This window comes from Miscanthus floridulus, chromosome 19 (genome assembly GCF_019320115.1).
Source record: "Miscanthus floridulus cultivar M001 chromosome 19, ASM1932011v1, whole genome shotgun sequence".
Classification (NCBI taxonomy): domain Eukaryota; kingdom Viridiplantae; phylum Streptophyta; class Magnoliopsida; order Poales; family Poaceae; genus Miscanthus; species Miscanthus floridulus.
The window spans coordinates 79571210-79590452 of NC_089598.1; the positions used below are offsets into that span (position 1 = coordinate 79571210).

The 19243-nt window shown below is 43.1% G+C and overlaps 1 pseudogene; it reads right to left on the bottom strand.

The window, feature by feature from the left end:
- Window positions 1-1174: 1174 nt before the first annotated feature.
- Window positions 1175-16694, bottom strand: LOC136526222 (cytokinin dehydrogenase 10-like; annotated as a pseudogene).
- Between the last annotated feature and the right edge of the window lie 2549 nt (window positions 16695-19243).

The window sequence follows — 19243 nt, forward strand, 5'->3', positions numbered from 1 at the left end:
TTGTACATGCATATTTAATTGGGTATGTAACCAGAGGAAGGTCAACAATTCGACATTTATTTGAAGCACAGTAGACCTGGTGCAACTTCGTTGCTTACATGTTCGATCCACGGAGGGATACATGTACATAAACCCAACCTAAACAGAATTGTTAAACCTCAACCGGTTGATTTGGCCTCTCCAATCAACTTATTTTTGGGCCATCTGATCTTACGTGGACGGCTAGTACGGGGCGCGGCCGACGAACAGGTGAGGCACGCGCAGTCAGCGAGGGCCGGCGAGGCAGTAGGTGTGGCCAGCCTCAGAGCTCGCGGCCCTGGCCATGGCGGGCGCGGGGCCGGTGGCCGGCGACGAGGAGGGCCGACGGGCGGCTATGAGGAGGGCCACGAGGAGGGCTGACGCCCAGCTACGAGGAGGGCCGCCCCCTAGCCGGATCACTGTTGCTGCTTCTTCTCCGGATTTTGTCTTCGTGCGCATTCGATGGAACGGAAGGGAAGGGAAGTGCGCAGGTGACGGAAGGGAAGGGATATGGTTGGGGAGGTGGGTCCCACCACAATTTGGAATTTTTGTTTTGAAATTTATGAAAAAATTGTGAATAATTTGAAATATATTTCTCTGGTATCTGCAATTCATAAAAATAATTTGAAAGTATTTCTAAAAAATTTGGCATATATTTGTGTTTATCTCCAAATTACACCACCATGTTCAATAAACTACACTGAAGAAATCATTGTAAATCTAATAATAGGACAGTATAAATATAGCTAAAAACACTGTAAGTACATGGAAAAAATTCAGTTGACAGGTGGGACGAAAACAACTGAATGTCACATAGACAGATCCAACCTAAAAGTAAACGAACAAACAATTAAAGAATTATAAACCAGATTACAACTCAAACTAGCTAGGACGCTTCTCCGGATCAGCATCACCACAAACTTCCTATGACTCCTACTACAAAAAAGAATCAACCAAACTAATAACAAATTCATCACGTCGCCTTTCCATGGAAATGGAATCAACCAAATCCAAAATTCTGATTCTCTAAACACACCTGCTGACCACTAACACTGTCGTACGTGCAAGCACCTCCGAGGCTCCGACCCGGCGTCTCATGCTTGCTCCGATCTACACAACATGCATGCATGCAGGCCAAACTAGAAACCAACGTCCTCTACAGAGAATCAGAGGCCACTTTGTCGGTCAAGCCGTCACCGGCGGCGGAGACGAAGATCCCCTGCCCCGGCGAAAGAATCGCCCGGGGAGCGTACTTGCCCTTCAGCGCGGCGAACCTGCTCCATTTCTCGCCGAAATGCCGCCACCAGGCGTCCCGCGACCCGTGGATCGGCAGGTACTGCTTGCACCCTATGCCCTCCCGGTGGCAGAACTCCAGAACGGCGGCGTTCTCCCTCTCCAGCCGCTCCAGGTCGCCGGCGGCCACCGCGGACCGCAGCAGCCCGACGGCGTAGAACACGTCCTCGTCCGGCGTGGCCGTCGTCATCCTGTCGTCCCACCTGTCCTTGTTCATGGGGTACATGAGGACGAGCCCCACGGGCTTGGTGTCCTTGAGGATGCCCTTGAACACGCCGGCGTCGAAGTCCACGATGCGCGACCTCGGGACGAAGAGGTTCAGCCATGGGTGCGGCACGTCCCAGACGCCGGCCGACCGCAGCTTCTGCTCGTCGCGGCCAACTCGGTCGAGAAAATCCACGTAGGACACGTCTCTGACGAACGCAAGCCCCGGGACGAAGCTCAGCTCTTCCAGTAGTGTCTCAAGTTTCAGAGGATGAGGAGGAGGCAGTATCCTCATTATAGTACATACATTGCACCCTCGATGTAGTAGATTGCGGCAGACCCGGTGCCATGGACGAGCTTGGCAACCTGATCGAGCTCTAGGGCTGAGAAGGAAGACGACCTCCGGCCCTCGGTGAGGATCCGGTTCAGCTGGACTTGGCCCTCAATGTAGTCGAAACCACCGGAATCGCCGGCAGACCGTTTCGAAATGAGCAGTTCCTTGTCACCGGTGAACGATGATTGTACATCTGCGTAGGCGAGTCGGACCCAAAGAACCCGTTTGGGAGCGGGTTCAAACGCGATCCGAGCCCGGGTTATGACCCCAAACTGACCCAACCCACCCAGTGCTGCAAAGAACAGGTCCGAGTTCTTGTCCGGCGAACAGCTGATCATTTCGCCCGTGCCTGCGACTACCAACATATATAGCTTGTTCGTTAGTTAATTGTCAACAAAAAAAATACAGATCCATTACACATTGTGCACTGGTCAGCTCTCAGATTTATGTATACAAGTTCGTGCACTGGGCGGCAAGAGACGTGTACCACGTCAAGTTCGTGCACGTTGGAGATCTGCGGCCCATGGCGGAACGCCCAACTAGAGAACAGACTTTAGAACGATGTCCTAAATTAGCATTAGCTTCGGTATTTTTTGCCCCCGGGACTAAAGGACCTTTTAGTCCCGGTTGGTAATACCAATCAGGACTAAAGGTCCCTGCCCAACGGTCGTCCGCGGAGCAGGGATCTTTAGTCCCGGCTGGTATTACCAACCGGTAGTCTTGGTTGGTAATACCAACCGGGACTAAAGCTTTTAGTCCCGGTTTGGGTGATGCCCCGGGAATAAAGATTAATGTTTAGTCCCGGTTTGGACCCCTAACCGGGACTAATCATTCCGGCCTATAATTCAGCTCATTTCTTTCTCCCCGAGCCCGAGCCATTCCATTCAAACTCACTGCCTCTGTTCTTCAGCTTACTGTTGTTCTTGCTCTCTCCCCCTCCATTGGTGTTACTCTTCGTCCCCGGTGGCTTACATGATCTTAGAATTAATTTTTCCATGAAATGAAAAACTTAGAAAATTGTTAGAAAATTTTAGAAAATCCGTACTAGTTGAACTTGCGGACCGTGTTCAGCTCAGCCAACATGTTCTCTGCCGAGCGGTAACGGACGTCAAGGAGGAACTTTGATGCTACGAGAGAGAGCGGCAACGGTCGCGGAAGACCGTGTTCCCTTTCTCGTAGAATCGGAGCTCTTCCTTGGCCAAGTATGGTGCCGTCCGGTGGAGAAATGCTGGCCGAGATGATCACGTAAGCAAGGTCAACTAGTACGGATGGTTATTTATTGAAACATGTGAAATCCGTACTGGTTTTGTTTAAATATATCATTTTAGAAAATATGAAATTTACACTAGTTTGCAAAAATAAGTATAGAAAGTAGATGACAACTGGTACCGGATCATCGGCCTCTCGTTCGGTTGCAAAACGACTGAGGCCAGAACTCCCTCTCATTATCTGCGGCAAGTGTAAGCAGAAGATTGTGATGGAGTACCGAGTCAAGAGACAGGGACCCAACAAGGGTCGTGTTTTCTACAAGTGTCCGGATCGCGATGTGAGTTTCTTACGCATTTTATAATTATGGCTAATTGACCTGCTTTTCTTGAATATTTTTTACTAAATATTTTTTGGCTTTAATTTTAGTGTGAGGGCAATGGATGCGGTGGTTGGTACTGGGAGGAAGATTATGCTACATACGTGCAGAATTTGGGTGCGCTTGAGGTAGCGGCTGCTGATGATGAGGCAGTGAGCCAGCAGGAGAAGCTTATTGATATTCAACGGAAGAATGATTTGTCTGTTTTAGTTGCATACGATCACGAAATAATTATGTTACTGAAGTGTATTGTAGTTTTAGTTTGTTTAGTGATAGTTGGGATTGCTTACGTTGTAGCCAGACTTAGTTAATTAATCAACCGTGTGTGTGTCATTTAAGTTGTGTAATAAAATACTTAATTATGTTCAAGGTTTTCATAATTTATCGTGTAATACAGATTATGTCACGCCATTGGATGTACAATGCCGATCGCCGCTCCCAAGACTTTATTGAGGGCTTGCACTATTTCTTAGGTGTGGCCGAGGCAAATAAGCGGGATGGTTTTATGTGTTGTCCATGTGCCCTATGTAAGAATTTAAAGGAATATTCAAGCTTAATGATTCTTTATTCACATTTGCTTAAGTCAGGTTTCATGTCAAACTATATATATTGGACTAAGCATGAAGAAAGCGGGGTCATGATGGAAGAAGGTGAAGGAGAAAATTTAGACATTGATGACATTATTGCTCAGTATGGTGCCTTTGATGATACTACAATGGGGGGAGATGAAGAAGAGGTAGCGGTAGAAGATGATCTCGGTGATGCTCTTGGCGATGCCATTCGTGATGCACAACAAGAATGGGAAAGTGAAAAAGAGAAAGTTAAGTTCGAGCGCATGCTTGAGGATCATAGGAAGTTGCTATACCCGACGGCCGAAGAGGGGCAAAAAAAAGCTGGGTACAACACTGGAATTGCTACAGTGGAAGGCAAAGAATGGTATATCCGATAAGGCATTTGGGAATTTATTGAACCTCATAAACAAGATGCTTCCGAAGCCAAATGAATTGTCCACCACTACGTACGAAGCAAAAAAGGTTGTCTGCCCATTGGGATTAAAAATCCAGAAGATACATGCATGTCCTAATGACTGCATCCTCTACCATGGCAATGAATACGAGAATTTGGATGAATGCCCGGTATGTAAAGCATCGCGGTATAAGATCAGGCGCGATGATCCTGGTGACATCAAGGGTGAACAACGTCCTAGAAAGAAAATCCCTACCAAGGTTATGTGGTATGCTCCTATAATACCACGCTTAAAACGTTTGTTCAGAAATAAAGACCAGGCAAAGTTGTTGCGGTGGTATAAAGAAGATCGTAAGGTAGACAATATGCTGAGACACCCAGTTGATGGGTCCCAGTGGAGAGTGATAGACAGGGAATTTCTAGAGTTTGCAAATGAGGCTAGAAACTTAAGGTTCGCCTTAAGTACAGATGGTATGAATCCTTTTAGAGAGCAGAGCACTAGTCATAGCACTTGGCCAGTTACTCTATGTATCTACAACCTTCCTCCATGGTTATGCATGAAGCGGAAGTTCATTATGATGCCGATCCTCATCCAAGGTCCGAGGCAACCTGACAACGATATTGATGTCTATCTGAAGCCATTAGTTGAAGAACTTCTAGTTTTATGGAACAAACTAGGTGTATATGTCTGGGATGAGTACAAACAAGAACACTTTGACCTACGAGTAATGTTGTTCGTAACAATCAATGATTGGCCTGCTTTAAGTAATCTTTCAGGTCAGACAAACAAAGGATATAATGCATGCACATATTGTTTTGATGACCTTGACAGTATATATTTGAAAAGATGTCGAAAGGTCGTGTACCTTGGCCATCATCGATTCCTTCCTTTGAATCACCAAGTAAGAAAGAAAGAGAAGCATTTTAAAGGTAAGCCATACCACCGGAAGAAGCCTCATAACCGAATCAGGAAAGATGTACTCGCAATGGTCAAGGATGTGAAAGTAGTATTTGGAAAGGGACAAGGCAGTGAATCTGTTCCCAAAGATGATAAGGGACACGCACCCATGTGGAAGAAGAAGTCCATCTTTTGGGAGCTACCCTATTGGCAAGTCCTAGAGGTCCGCAATGCAATCGACGTGATGCACCTGATAAAGAATCTTTGTGTAAACCTGTTAGGATTCATGGGTGTATACGGGAAGCCAAAGGATTCACTTGAAGCACGCCAGGACTTGCAGGGCATGAAAGAACAAGACAACCTTCATAGAGAGAAGACAGATGATGGACATCATTACTTAAGTCCTGCTAGCTACACGCTTAGCAAAGAAGAGAGGGACAGCATGTTCGAATGTCTAAGCAGCATCAAGGTCCCATCGGGATTCTCCTCCAATATAAAGGGTATAATAAATGTGCCAGATAAGAAATTCCTAAACTTAAAGTCCCACGACTGCCACGTGCTTATGACGCAATTGCTTCCAGTTACTTTAAGAGGAATTCTACCTCCACATGTACGTCTAGCCACCGTGAAGCTATTTGCATTCCTTAATACAATTTCTCAGAAGGCAATCAATCCAGTGGAACTAGCTACTCTACAGAATGATGTGGTTCAATGTCTTGTCAGCTTTGAGTTGGTGTTCCCTCCATCCTTCTTTAATATCATGACACACATCCTAGTTCATTTGGTGAAGGAGATTAGTATTCTTGGACCTGTGTTCTTACATAACATGTTCCCCTTCGAGAGGTTTATGGGAGTCTTGAAGAAATATGTGAAAGTCCGTTCTAAGCCTGAAGGAAGCATCGCCTAGGGCTATGGAACAGAGGAGGTCATTGAGTTCTGTGTTGACTTTATTCCTGACCTTGCCCCGATTGGTGTTCCCGAATCACGACACGAGGGGCGACTCAGTGGTAAAGGAACTTTAGGGAAGAAAATATATATCGGCATGGAAGACGATTATTTCAATAAAGCACACTACACAGTTCTTCAGAACTCGTCATTGGTGCATCCGTACATCGAGATACATAAGGAGTTCTTACAATCCAAGTTTCCAGGGAAGACTGAAGCTTGGATTAGGCGTCAGCACATGGAAAGTTTCAGTGGTTGGTTGCGAAAAGAATGTCAAGGCGATGACAATATTGATGAGCAACTGTATTTGTTGGCTAGGCAGCCATCGTGGCATATCCTCACGTACCAAGGGTACGAGATAAATGGGAATACATTTTACATAGTTGCCCAAGATAAAAGGAGCACCAATCAAAATAGTGGTGTTCGCATAGATGGCACAGATCCAAATGGGAATATACAAACATATTATAGCCGCATAGAAGAGATATGGGAACTAGACTACGCACCTAATTTTAAAGTCCCTTTGTTCCGGTGCCAATGGGTGAAGCTGACCGGAGGAGGGGTAACAGTCGACAAAGAGTATGGAATGACAACAGTGGACCTCAACAATATTGGGTATAAAGAGGAACCATTCGTCCTTGCTGCCGATGTGAGTCAGGTGTTCTATGTGAAAGACATGTCTACAAAATCAAAGAGAGGAAAAAAATGAAGACATCAACTCAATGATCAATGAGCCAAAGCGCCACATAATTCTTTCTGGGAAAATAAATATAGTGGGAATTGAAGACAAGTCAGACATGTTAGAAGATTACGAAAGAAATGTCCGAATTCCACCCTTTATAGTGAAGAAAGATCCAAGCATCATGTTAAATGATGAAGACACTCCATGGTTACGACAAGATCATAACCAAGGGTCATACGTCAAGAAGAAATTCACTGTTATGCCCGCATGATACAACGATGCATGTTTAATATATTATGTTTTAGAGACGGATATTATGTAATATGTAACAATTGTAGATCTTGCTGAGATGATCAAACTTAGTATTCAGAGTTTTTTCATCTGAGGTCATTTAGTATCTCATTTGAGCAAGTTTGACCAAGTCAAATTTGGTCAAATAAAAAAACAATACTTTGACTCTAGTATTATGAACTCTAAATGACTTTAAATTGAAAAGTTTTGAATACCAAGTTTGTTAAACTCAAAAAGATCTACAATTGTTGTTTTGGTCAACTTTCCATTTGAGAAAGTTTGGACGGTTCAAATTTGTGATTTTTAAATTTCGACGCCTACAAACTAGTTTTCGGAACCCTAGATTGTCTCAAATTAAAAAGTTTTGAATACCGAGTTTGTTAAGCTCATCAATATATACAATCCTTATATAGGCCATTTTTTCATTTGAAAAAGTTATAGAACAAAAAATACTATATTTTCTTTATTTTTATAGGTTCAACAAAAATTTCCTGTCAATTTTGGTCAAAATCCAAGACAAAATTGAAACATTGACGTTACAATAATGTGATAATAAATTTCCTATCGAATAATATTAGTTTTATTAATTTTAAGTTACAAATATATTTTTGCATTAACAAAATACTTAGTATTAGTAACATTTATATTCTATATTCATAAAAGAAATTAAAAACTTTAGGTTACAAAATTTTCCTATTTACAATAAATAATTAGTTAATCAATAGTATTTTTTAAAATAAATATTGCAAAGTATTAAAGTTGCTATGGAATTAATTGATTAACCTAGTATTAAACAAAATCAAAATCCGAGGCCTTTCCAATTACGCTGGCGGGTTGCCAAAATTTTCAGGCCTTCAGTCCCGGCCCAGACCAAGAACCAGGACTAAAGGGTGGGCGGCAATTTCGTTGCCTGCCCAAAAATACCTTTAGTCCCGGCTGGTAACACCAGCCGGGACTAAAGGACATTTAGTCCCGGCTGGTAAGACCAACCAGGACTAAAGGGTTGGACCTTTAGTCCCGGTTGGTCTTACCAGCCGGGACTAAATGGTTGGACCTTTAGTCCCGGTTGGTCTTACCAGCTGGGACTAAATGTCCTTTAGTCCCGGCTGGTGTTACCAGCCAGGACTAAAGGGTCCCGGCCTATATATATCGAACGTCTGTTCTGTTCATCTTTGATCTCGCCTCCGTCGCTCAGCCCCGCCCAGCTGCGCCATCCGCCGTCGTCGAGCTCATCTCTGTCGCGCTGTCGTCGTCGTCTACCCCCGCCCGGCCGTGCCATTCTCCCGGCCCGCATCGCCGCATCCCGTCTCCGCCGCCGCACCCGACCCCACCCTCCGTCGCCGACGCTTCCCGCGCGCCCACCGTACGGCCTCCGTCGAACTCTTGATCTGCTCTCGATCGGCCATGTTTTTTAGATTTTTTTTTACAAAGTCTCGGCTGTATGTTAGATTAAAATGTATTAAATTTTAATTAGTAGTTTATTGTTAGTTTTTTAGTTATTTTTTAGATAGTTTTTGATATATTAGATTTAAATGTATTAAAATTTAATTAGTATTTTATTTAGATAGTTTTTTATTATAGTTTTTGATATATGTTAGATTAAAATGTATTATCTATTACTAGTTTATCTAATTTCATGTTAGATTTATTTAATTGGATTTAGTAATTATATATTCTATCTCTCTATATATATTATATCTAGAGAGAGATTCTATATGTATACATATGTACTTAATTATTTCTATATGTATATATACATGTACTTATTTTCATGTGTTGAGAGAGAGAGAAAATTGTATCTAAAGAGACATTCTATGTGTATCACATGCATATCTAGAGATATAGATATATGCACTTATTTTTATGTGTTGAGAGAGAGAGAGAGAAAATATATTGTATCATTCTATGTGTATATATATACATATACTTATTTCCATGTTTTTGGATCGAAAATGTTTTTGATTCAATTCCAAAGCCTATACCTTATTATTGTTTATCCTTATGAAATATTATGTGTTATTATATTTAATTGGATTTAGTAATTCTATATGTGTTGTCACATGTACTTATGTTATGTACTATAGTAATTCTATCTATGTGTTATCTTGAAGATACAAATGGCTGCTCCGGATGATAACTTGAGTGATGACATAATGGCGAATATTATCAACACCGGCACCAATGTGGATGTAGATGACACGAGACAGTACTTTGCTGATTATGAGGATATCCTGAATATGCCAGTGGTTGAAGATCAACAAATTGTCGCGCAAGAAAATACTGGCAAGGTATATTCGATTATCTATCATCTCTTATAGATGCATGCGTACGTATATTTGTTGTTAATCATTATGTTTCTACTCATGTAGCCGGTCTCTAGATCTACATCAACCACCGACAAAAGTAGGAAAGTCCGAGGGCCAAAAAAGCCATTAGAGGGCCGTTTCATAATATCAGAATTCGACACCGACACCGACAAACCATTGGGACCACATGCTCAGACATATGTCAATCAATGTGGGTTCATTGTAAGAGATAGGATCCCAGTTAGTGCTCATGAATGGAAGCAGAAGATATCCGCTCCTAATGTTAGTTTTGTATCTGATCGTGACAAGAACCTAGCTTGGAGAGATATCACTCAGCATTTCACATTACAAGCAGATGATGCTTTGAAGGAGCTAGTGAGGGATTGGACAATGAAGAAGATGGCAACATTGTTCTAGAGTTGGAAGAAGACATTGTATAAAAAAGTTTATCTTGAAGAATGCTACGCCGAATTTCAATGCTAAGGCGTTTGTCAAGTTGGAGTCCCATTGGGATGCCTTCGTAGAACACAAGACATCTCAAGATAGTGAGGAACGTGTGATGAGGAATCGACAGAATGCCCGACAGAAGCAATACCATCATCGCATGGGATCAGGTGGTTATAGGAGTGCTATTCCCAAGTGGCAGAACCTAGAAGCAGAGATTACTGCCAAGGGAATCATACCTGAAACAATAGAGAAGAACTGGCCTCAACGCGCGAAGAATTGGTTCTACGCTCATGGGGGAAGCCTAGACCCAGACATTGGTAAGCTAATTTTCAGCAAAAAATTGAGAGAGCAACATAGAGACTAGCTCGTGCTAGGGAAGAAGCTGATAGTGGTGTTTTCAAGCCCAACAGAGAGAAGGATGAATTGACATATGCCCTAGAGAATCCCGAACACGGTGGTCGAACAAGAGGCTACGGGGCGGTTCCATAGCTACACGCATTCCCAGCAGACAAGGATACCTACAGAAGTCGCCAGAGAAAGAAGGATGAGGAGGCAGAACGAATTCGTGCATTGGAGCAATTTGTTGATGAGTCACGATAAGCATTGCTTGAATCACGTGAACGAGAAAAATCTCTTGAGGCAAGAATGCAAGAGGAGATCAAGAGGCAAGTGCAGCTAGCAATGAGTCAAATGCAATCGCAATCAACGCCGGGAGTCACCATTAGCCCTATTGGTCAGATGAAAAGCAATTGTGCTTCTACGGAGCTGCCAATTATTCAAGACGACGCTGGGTTGCGCTTCCCTATTGATGACATTACCGAACCTCTAACACATGTGAGCTGCACATTCTAGATGATAATAATGTATCAATCATGGTGGCTATCGGGGTTGTATCTCCAATAGACCGAACGAAGACGCCAAGAATCCATGGGTCAGTTATTCAACCTAGATATGCTAGCATCTCGGTTGATAGAGTGCTCAAAGGATACAGCAATGTTCCTCTTGACATTGAAGGCAGTGATGGGGAGAAGACACTAGGAGAAGCAGAGAAGACATTTATTTAATGGCGCAAACGCTTCATCATCATTTCTAGGGCGCCACTGCTTCCCCTACCTCACCCTAGGTACGAATGAAAGTGAATGAAATATTATTTTCCATTAATTTTCTATTGGCTTCAAAAATAATTGACACACAACTTGTTTTTGTAGCAGGGTCTCCCCCCAGCCTATCCTAATCATTCATTCCCCATCTCATCACAGCGTCGCGGGGGGCGAGACAACTTCATCCCCACGGCAATCGCCAACTCCTACACCGGCCCCATCGCCTTCACAACAATCTCCAACTCCTACACTGGCCCCACCACCTCCACAACGATCTCCAACGCCTCCACGCCGGTCTCCACCAACACCGGCCACATCACCTCCACGCCGGTCTCCAACACCGCCCCCACCCCCTCCACAGCGACGCACTACAAAGACGTCTAAGGTCCCGGCGGCAAAGAAGACCCCGAGAAAAAAGAGTTATTTCTCAAGAAATACTTCCTGAAAAGACTGAAGAGCAAATAGAAGCTGAAGAAGACAAAAAAGTGAAAGATTTTTTATAGATACCAAAAACAAGAGTCAAGCGAAGCTTAAGGAGAAGCTGTACTTTTACCTACCACGAGAGGTGTTGAGGCAGAAGGTCAATGCTCACAAGAAAAAGATGATTGAACTTTATAAGCCTTCACCACTATCAGACTATGACCGCTCCCTCGTGAAGTCACATGATGCAGATAAGAAAAGAAAAAGAGCATCAGGGAAGGATGTCCCACAGCTCGGACAACAGAAGCAACCAATGCAAAATCTTATTGTTGCTAATGAATATGGTTCCAACATAGAAGTCTATCGACCAGACAACTCTAGAGAAGTGTCGGTTCAAGCCCTTAATGCTTTTTTTCAAGATACTGGTTTAACCTTGGATCAATTGACGGGCAAAGCTCCAATCCAGAACCTAGAAGTTGATACCTGGAAGACTTATAAATATGGCAAAAGTCTGTACAACCCTGCGGCTCTGAATGAATTGGGTACGCAAATGTACTTGCTCAATAAGTGGTACATGCAGGCATGTGGCAGGGGTGAGCAGTGGATCTTTGTCAGATTTAGAGACCATCATTACTTCCGTGGCGATGACATCTTACATATTAGTTTCGAAGAATTGCATCAACTATACCACATGGACGCTCTGGATAAATCAATCATTAGCTCATTTTGTTTGTAAGTGATTCTTACTTTTATTTAATAAACTCACTTCCATGCGTACGTGTATATAATTATCCTCACATGTAACTTATATTTATATACAGATTCCAGATGTCAGAGCTCCAAAGAATACAAGACACCAGTGTTGGCTTCATTGATCCTTATATCGTATTCAAAACCAGTATTATTGTCAAGGAGCGGTGGGTATCTGAAGCACAGGAGAATATCATGATGTTCTTCATGAAGCAGCACGACAAGACAACAATACTTTTCCCGTACAACTTTGAGTAAGTGTTAATAATAATGTAGTCTACACATTTTATATAATATCAATACAACTTATATGCATGTACGTGTGTGTATAAACCAATGCAGGTTTCACTGGATACTCATTGTCATTAAGTTAAACTCAAGTCGGTTAGTAATCTTTGACTCGTTGAGAAAAGAGCGGGCACTATACCAAGATATGATAGACATTATCCAGGGGTAATTTTGATCTCTCGCGCACAACTATTATTGAATAGACTTTGCTATAATTTATTAACGATCGTACATTATTGGTCGCACAGGGTTTGAAAAGAGTTTATTCGGCAACATCGCAAGGATTGCAAGGCACCACTTAATGTAGTTGAAATACCAGTAAGTTGTACTATATACACTTCCCCACGTGTTTAATTATTGTATCGTACTTCAATTTACGTGTGAGATGATGAGAATAATCTTCTTCTCGTACAGTGGTGTTTGCGGCAGGAACTAGGTAATAACTTGTGTGGATACTACGTTTGTGAATTTATCACTGCGCACATAAGAAGAACTCCTAAAGATGTCCTCAGAGTACGTATATATCAATTTTTTATTTATTTTTAAATGAATATATTATATATATGTATTAATATTTTTCCTTTTATTCCAAATGTAAGATTGAATGGTTGAAACGAAGGATCATACAAAAAGACCATCTGAAAGCAGTTCAAGAGTCAATAGCAGGATATCTTCTAGAAAAAGTGTTAAATCCCAACGGCGAGTTCTACTTTGATCCTAAGGAATAAATGATGTAAATTAAATGTTTATTGATATCGTTATTTTTTAGAACAAGATTATGAAAGTGTAATAATGCTCGATATGAGAATTAGATGTAATTATATGCTTGCGTATATTTATATTAGCAGCGTAGAATACGTACATAAAAACATATTATATATTAAACAAATACGTGTAACTGAACTGAAAACAAATTAAACAAAAAAAAGAAAAAGAAAAGGAACCTTTAGTCCCAGTTGGGGTTACCAACCGGGACTAAAGGGTGCGGCCATGTTTGCTCAGCTGGAGGACCTTTAGTCCCGGTTGGTGTTGGCCTTTAGTCCCGGTTAGTAACTGAAAGTGCATCTAGCCCTTTTGTGGGTTTTGGATGATTGAATGACAACGTGATTAAAGGACTAACTAGTTTGCTAAGTGTGAACAGGTAATAGGTTATCTCACAAGGTACTTAATGAAAGCCAAAATGATGTATTGTTGTATAAACAATCTAGTTCAAGCACAAGACAACAATACAAATGGAAATCATGTGAAGGCTTATTTCTTGTGGGATTTCCATGTACTATGTGAAAGCAAGCTCATGATTATTAGTTAATGAGACATAAGGGATTGCATATGGAATGGTCTCATATTTGAAGCTTGCTAAATTTAAATGAAAAAGATAACAATACATATGAATGGATGATTCAACACAAGATGTGACTTGATTGCTTGAGATGGTGAAGATAGCAAGGAAAGGCTTCGAGGTACTAAGCAAGGGTGAAGGGCAAGCGACGGCTTGGTGGCCGAAGAACCTAGCTAGGGTGAAGAAGAAAGTACTTGCATTTAGTTGAGGTACTAATCAAGCTAAGATGGTCATATTTATATGAAGGATAAAATCTATAATGAAGTATTTGATGGAAGTGACTTGATACATCTGGGATTATTCAAACTTGATGAATGGAATCAAGTCACATGCTCAAGATGGCTATGCTCAAGTGAAAAGATCAACATCAACATGTTAGCACCCTTACTTGATGAAGATTGGAAAGGACGGCATCAATTCAAAAGAACAACTCAAGTGGTACAAATTCATATTTCCATTTATCTTGAGTTTAATAGGTATGTCGTACTATGAAGAGGGATGCATCATGTTGATAGATAATGTTTCATAAGTGCTCAAGCCAACCCATGTGAGTTTTGAGTATTTGAGCGACAAAAGTGCTAACTGATCACTTGCTGGTCTGGTAATACCGGACGTGTCCGGTATTCATACCGGACGTGTCCGGTATTTGTCCAGCAGCTGTAAACCTGTTGTTCTCGGGTTGGTTCGTCGGGAGTTCCGATGCAGGTTGGGAGTTCCGACGGTCGGGAGTCCCGGCATGGGTCAGGAGTTCTGACGTGTCGCACTTCAACTAACTTGGAGGGTTCACTGTCCTGGTCATACCGGACATGTCCGGTATTCATACCGGACGTGTCCGGTATGGATGACCAGAGGCCAACGGCTAGTTTTCAAAAGCCGTGAGAGTCGGGAGTTCCGACGTAAGTCGGGAGTTCCGATGGTCGGGAGTTCCGACATGTGTCGGGAGTTCCGACACCTCACTAACTTTAACTCAGTTACATGTTTTTCATAATTACTGAGGGTCGGGGGTTCTGACTTGAGTCGGGAGTTCCGACGGTCGGAAGTCCCGGCATTCTTCGGGAGTTCCGACACCTCACAACTTCACTGTAACTTAGTTACCGTTGGCGCAGTGTGAGTCATACCGGACGTGTCCGGTATGCATACCGGACATGTCCGGTATTGCAACGGCTATAAAACGGCTAGTTTTTCAAGGGGGCTATAAATACCCCCAAGCCTCCACCTTTGGAGGCTGCTGATTCTGCTGTGATAGACACACGTTTTTTAGCCTTGCCAACTCTCCTAAACCCTCTCTTAGTGAGTGTGTGATCCAAATTGCAAAATCAATTTGTGGGTTGAGAAAGAATTTGAAAAAGAGAGCAAGCCACCACTTGAGCACTTGTGCATATTGTCAATCTCGTGATTCGCATTTGTTACTCTTGGACTCTTCGGTCCTAGACGGCTAGGCGTCGCCGGAGAGCAACCGAGAGATTGTGGTTGCTTCGGAAAGTTTGTAACGGTCGATTCCGCCGCCTCGGAATCATTTAGTGGAAGGAGGAAAAGGAGTTGGAAAAGACTCCGGCTAGAGTGACCTTCGTGGTACCCTCTAGGGCTGACCTTTGCTGGGTCGCCCGCAGCCCCCTCAACGGAGAGTAGGACTCGAACGAGTCCGAACTTCGGTAAAACAAATATCGTGTCTTAATTTGCATTTCATTTGATATTTGTGTTGCTCTAGCTGTACTGCAGGTTCTCTGTGTATATTATCATCTCCATTAGGTGCCTGCAGTTTGGTTTGAAGATAGAAATCGAAAGGAGCAAGTTCAGGGCTGATCTACAGAAATCGTGTATACCGGACACGTCCGGTATTCATACCGGACACGTCCGGTATTTCCTGCCTGCACTGAAAATATTTATTCTCTGTTCTAACTTGGTGTTGCAGGGTTGTAGCTTCTATATATATTCTTTATACCTTGTTTACTTTGTGGCTAACTTGTGAGGGGTGGTAGTACTCTTGATTTGGAGTTTCCATTTTGGAAACTCCCCTTTCTAATTGTTTCCGCATTTAAAGGTGTTAATTTTCAGAAACGCCTATTCACCCCCCTCTAGGCGGCATCCTAGGTCCTTTCAGTAACACCAACCGGGACTAAAGGTCCCTCTTTAGTCCTGGCTCGATGACCCGGGACTAAAGGTGGCACCTTTAGTCCAGGGATCGTTGTCTCGGCGTGGTAACCGGGACTAAAGGCCGTTACCGCCCGGGACAACAAGTCCATTCTGTAGTAGTGGCCTGCCCGCCGATGCCGCCATTGGAGAGTGTGCCGCCGACGGTGATGTGGAGGTAGTCGATCCAGACGCGTGGCGCGAGGCCGTGCTCGAGCGTAGTGTGGAGGACGTCGAACCATAGCTGCTCGCCGCCGACGTCCGCCCACAGCTCGTGGGTGGACACATTCATGCGGCTGCGACCATCAACACGGTGATCATGGCCGACTGCCGAGCGAGCGCATGTCGACGACGACGACGCCTGGGGCGAGGGCTTGCCCTCGAGCTGAGTGCCCTTGCCCGCGTGGCGCCACTGTGAAGGGCTTTGGGTGGGAGAGTGAGGACAGGATTAGGACGGCAATGTCTTTGGGTGAGGTCGGATGGAGTACCCCGTTTGGGATAGCTTCCACAATGTGGCCAAAGTCCATAGAGGCCTTCATGGTTGAGTTGCGGTCTGTGCGGATTTTTGACACAACGTCTAAGGCGAAGATGTCATCATCTGGGAAGGCGCCGGCTTCGGCAAGCATATAGAAATGGCTGATGGTGGAGAGGAAGCTGGTGACAATGAGAAATGAAGCTAGATAAACCCTTTCAGACATGTTGTTGCAAAGAGTTGGAATGGAAGCTGGGTGGCTGGAGTTTGCTAATTGCATTAGAGATCCTTGTGTGTGTCCTAATGTCATGGAGCCCTACACATTTATAGTTGAAGAGTTAGAGTGTTCTAGTTCAGTTAATTAGTTCTCGCTTTGAAAATGCAGAGGGTTGACATCGTCCAAAACAAACAACAATGCTGAAACTAAAACTTGGTCAATGCCAACTGGTTTGACTCTTCAGGAGACCTCGATGATGATTGGGTCTATACAAAATCATAATACATTCTTGACTTCTGCGGGCCTTCAACTAATTAATAAGAGGGCACTAAGGCCCAAATGTATTTTATGAAACATGAGATACAAATAGAAAATGGATGTTTGGGGGTGTTGGGAGCAAAGTTTCAGGGGATATCATTAAGCGTGGTTCATGGTAGTAATTATCAACCATTTGATGGTTTCAAACCAAATATCCTAGTCAACTTGTTTGAAAAGTGTGAACAATAAAAAAAATTCATCAGAAGTTTCAATCTTCCAAAATGTAAATTACTTGTAACTACTAACTAGTCCATCAACCAGTGCTTGGTGCTCTATACGGGATGGTAATTTAAGATAGAGATAAGTGTTCGGAATTCATGGATAAACTTATCTAGGGACCATAGCTAATCAAAATAAATTATTTCCTCTCTAGTTGTTCATATTCTAACACAATAATCGTATACCTAGAAACAACCTTATTTTTTGCCCAATTGCAATAAAATTTAGTTACCAATTACTAGATCTTTATATTTCTCTATCCATATTCATAGTTTCCCTTTGCACCTTGCCTCCACATGCATTTGACATGTGTTTAGTTAATATCTTAGCTTGACGTGTATATCTTGTGGGTTTGTTTTCCTGTATTAACAATAGTAGAAGTGCATAATTTAGATGTATGTATATAGGTACTTTAGAATTTATGTTATAATACAACTACAGACCATTTAGATGCAAATATAGAAAATTAGATTATTTTTCATTATGGTACAGATGGGTTGCTTTAAGTTGTTTTTAATAATGGAAGGTATGACTAGTTAGAGGCAAATTAGGGTTACTTCGGAATATTTTCTAAAATAGTATGGTTGGCGATTTAGATGAACATTTTATGGAAGGGGAGGGGTTTGGGATGTCCTTTAGATTTGTTTTTTTTTATAATGGCATCGGTGGATAAAGTTAGACAAGTTCACAGTATTTCTTTTTATTATATTTTCAATGGCATATGCTGGGATCTACATGGAGGTTTAAGGGATACTTTAGAATAAACTTTTCATAATGACTTAGGCAGGTAACTTTTGGTAGAACTGAATAGACCTAATGGATGTTGCTATTGATAATTATCAGAGTCTACCTGTCGGGGTTATGATACCTCGGGTATCTCAAGACACCGATTAGTTAGCCACTCAGATGGCCCACGACAAACAAGCTAGTACAAGCCTAAACAACCGAGGCCCAACTGAGCTATGAAGGCCTGGGCCAAGTGCTGAGAAAGGGAGTCGGCCACGACCTCTTCCCTCTCCCTTCACCACACACTGCCTAGCTCCGCACGACCTCTCCTCTGTCCCGACCTCGGAAGGAACGGGGAGAGGTCGAGCCCCACCAAGTACGCCGGCTCTGACCAGGAGACAATGACGAAGACCACGGCGGGGCTCGACCTCTCCCGGTAGTGTTTCGCTAGCCGTCCTTGTACGACGCCCCCGAGAGACCAGGAGACAATGACGAAAGCCATGGGCGAGACCACGTCGCACAAGGACGGCTGGCGAAATACCACCGTGTCAACAGTGCCATCACGGCTGGCACTGTAGCACCATGCCCCCATGTCGCGACGTGGGCACAAGACCATGACGACAACCACGTTCGGACGCATGCTGATACCAAGACAAGACGGCCTTTCTTGCAAGCCAAGATAGCTAGTTTCCCCTCCCTCGGCTCACGACCGTCCGGTCGGGAGAACCTAACTCTTTGTACGTGGCTTGGCCCCGGGCTCTATATAAGGGCAACCAGGGCACCCTTCCAAGGGGAGGGACTCTCGAGACTTCATTCGGGCAGTCCCTCTCCACTCTCCTACCTCTTCCACTCTTCTTGCATACCCCGTTGTAAGAACTTCAGAGCATTGAACCGAGGAACACGCAGTCGATTCATCTCTGACACTGGACGTAGAGCTCTGGCCTGAACCAGTATAATTCCTTGTGCCTTTGGATGCTACAATCGTTTTCCTGGAGCAGCGCGACATTCGTATAAATTCACTCGTCGGGTGATAAAACACCGACACTACCAAATCAATAGCCGGATGTTTCTAATTTTTATAGAATTTTTAGGATTTATTTTTTTAGCATGCCTCATGAGGATTAACATATAGACTCAAAAAAGAGTCTTTAGCTAATCATAGTAATATTACGCATGTATAAAAAATGGCAATAATATATTACAAACTAATATGAACCAGGTCGCATCTTGCTATTCTTATCATATGCCAGAGTACTTTATTAACACTATAGGCGTTTCATTTTTATTCCTAGTTA